The sequence below is a fragment of the Corvus brachyrhynchos genome, unplaced genomic scaffold (genome assembly GCF_000691975.1).
Source record: "Corvus brachyrhynchos isolate BGI_N302 unplaced genomic scaffold, ASM69197v1 scaffold187, whole genome shotgun sequence".
NCBI classification, from domain to species: Eukaryota; Metazoa; Chordata; class Aves; order Passeriformes; family Corvidae; genus Corvus; species Corvus brachyrhynchos.
This window is the reverse complement of record NW_008239050.1, coordinates 1,114,335-1,117,703: the sequence shown is the minus strand read 5'-3', so window position 1 is coordinate 1,117,703 and position 3,369 is coordinate 1,114,335.

Below are 3,369 nucleotides of genomic sequence, written 5' to 3'. Positions count from 1 at the left end.
GACTTTGCTTTAAACCAGCGCTCACTTGACATCTGTATAAATTCACCAAAATGCCTCTTACCCCTTCTCCCACTTATTTTTGACAGGCGTTTCACTGTGTTTATGAGCAGGGATCCTCCCTCCCTGTTTTCCCTCATTGCACAATTCGCTTTCCATGGGCCTCTTTGGCAGCTCCAGCCCTTTCGGAAAGCAGAGTTTATTCCTCCCCTCCTCTTTGAGCCTTGCATTGAGGAGGAGGTCTGTGGCAGGACTCGATGCAGCAGAATGTCAATGCCAGAAGTGGCCTTTCTCATGGAAATCAGGTGCAGGAGCTTGGCATTGTCTGTGCAAGAATGAGAGACGTTGGTGGGTTGGTTTTTTTGCCCCCTCCCTTTCTGGAAGATTATATTTGAACTGATGAGCTCTGGCTCTCTCATGCCTTGTGGGTGCCAGATCTTTCCTCAGGACTGATTTCTCCATCTCCTCCCTCACCTACATTGTTGTGCCATCTCCTTTCGTCACGTCCAATTAGTCATTATGGGCTTATCTTGGCTTTTTTTAAGATTTCATGGATAAAAATGCCAAAGAAGTGTATTTGGTTTGAATTTACTCATGCTGAGGACTGTATTTATGTCCCCAACTAACACTGATTACATCACCTGACCCCCGGGAGAAAAGAAAGGACTCTCCTCGCTAAACTGGGGAGCAACAGGAGATGTGCAGAAAGGAAATGACTTCCCTGCAGACACACTGAGGTCATACTGCTATATTTCCTGCTGGTTTATTTATTTATGCCCTTCCTTAGAGTTTGCTTTTCAAAGTATTCCTCCTGATTTGACTCAACAGAGTTTTTGTGGGGATTGGTAACACGGACACCACACTTTTTCAGCGTTACAAATATGAAGGTCCAAGTCCTGGTGTCTTGATACACAGTTTATCCTGGCTGACAGTCACATCCAGCCCAGATGGTTCTCTGGTACCTTAGAATAAGGTCACTCCTGGCTGCTCCTGACTGGCCAAACTCATCCCCTTCACAGCCCTGTGAGCTGGCCACAGTCAGACTCATGGCTTGGAGACTGGAATTAAAGGAACCCATGAAAAAGGAAATTCCAGCAGAGCTGGCACCTACCAGAAACACTGTGCAAAGCCAGCAGATCCACACATGGCCTGCCGATGCAGGCTGGTGTCACCCTCACCACCCACCATGCAAGAGTTGCCTTCCACCCAAACACTCCTTCTCTGAATAGCATCCAGTTGCAGCATTTTCACAGAATCATAGAATATTCTGAGTTGGAAGGGACCCACAAGGATCATTGAGTCCAGCTCTTCAGTGAATGGCCTGTACAGGTATCAAACCCACAACCATGGCATTATCAGTCAGTAACACAACACTAAATCTACTTGGGCTGATAAGAAATAAGCTATGTCACAAAGTCAGTGATAGCTAAAAATGTCTCTTTAAAATTATTTCCTTATTAAATCTCTACCTTCAAATGAACAAGACACAAACCATGCATGAATTCACACTGCAGATCCTGGTCTTGCTGTGATAGGATTTGAACTGGTTTGTTAATACTCTGGAATAAAGGTATGGTGCATTTCAAAGGCAGGAAAACTGTATCCATGCCCTTTTATCCACCTTCAGGATATCCTTCAGGAAAGGTTTGCTGAACATAGCTTGCATTTTTGACGAATATTGGATTGTATTTCTGATTAATATTTTGATTAAAATTGTTTGAAATTTGTCACAGCTCCAAAAATGACAGCAAGTGGCACACATAAAGTATTCAGTGTGTTCTGCATGTCGGGCAGCTGAAAGACAGTGTAATTGCTAATTGATAGTGTATTTAAATACCATGCCTGCATACTTATCTTGACATAAAGCCTGAAATATGTAACATGCACACACCTTTCATGAAACAAAGTACAAACCCTGAGTCAAACATGCTGACCTTACACACATTGCAAGCTGCATGTGCTCGCAGCTGACAAGTGTTTGAAGCAAAGCATTTACACATAAAACATTTATGCACACATTGTGCACTGAGGCATTGAAATATGCAGCCTTCCATATGTTATACATATTACATATATGATATCTATGCCAAGTATTTTGGGAAAAGAAAAAGCAATTACCCATATGCTCTCTAAACAATAGGCTCGTGCTGTAAGTTGTGGGACTGGAAAAGCAGCTTTATCCTCAGGGAATATTTAAGTGTCATGGGATATGGAAGAACATTAGAGATGGAAAGGAGCAGGCAAACTGCGATGGCACAAGCTGAGCTTGTGCAAATGTGTGCATAGAAAAGGCAGTATTTAAATTCACAGAACAGAACAGGATAGAATCAAAGAGAACATCCTGAGCTGGAAATGACGACTTCCAGTGGAAGGATCATTGAGCCCAACTCCTGGCCCTGCACAGCATGATCACCAAGAATCATACCATGTGCCTGAGAGTATTGTCCAAACTCTTCTTGAACTCTGTCAGGCTGGTGCTATGACTGCTTCCTTGGGGACCCTGTTCCAGTGCCCAAACACCTCCTGGGGGAAGAACCTTTCCTGATATCCAACCTAAACCTTCACTGACACAGCATCAGGTCATTCCCTTGGGACCGGTGACTGGTCACCAGAGAGGAGAGATTGATGCTACTCCTTGTGAAGAAGCTGCAGACCACAATAAGGTCTCCTCTCAGTTTCCTCCAGACTGAACAGAGCAAGTGACCTTGGCCACACCTCATATGGCTTCCCCTCCAGATCCTTCACCACCCTCATGGCTCTTCTTTGGACACTCTATAATGGCTTAATGTCTTTATATTGTGGTGCCCACAACTGCCCCCACAAGTCGAGGGGAGGCCCCCAGTGCAGAGCAGAGTGGGACAATCCCCTTGCTTGGCTGGCAATGCTGCCCCTGATGCCCCAGGACACGGATGTCCCTCCTGGCTGCCAGGGCACTCGTGTTCAACTTGCCATAAGCCAGGATCCCAACATTGCCTCTCTCCTGGTAGAGAGGATGGAAGGACTGACTCCATGAAGGCCTTTGCGCATGTACTCGCACATCTCACACTCCCAAGGCACACCCATAGGCACACCAGACTGCCCTGGCATTCAAACCCTATAGCCGACAGCAGCTCTGCTCCAGGGTTTGCTAAAAACAAAAATAATCACCACCAAGGGCCTTGTTCTGTACTGTCACAGAATCCTGCTTGTGCAATGGGCTGCTGTGGGGGGAAAGAAGGAATATACTATATATACACACATATATATATGCACACACACACACAAACACATACACACATATATAACAGAAATACACATAATATCGATACTGTACGTTTATTATCGGCTCTGCTCCCTGTGGGTGACTCCGGGGGGCGGGGCGAGCCCGCCCCC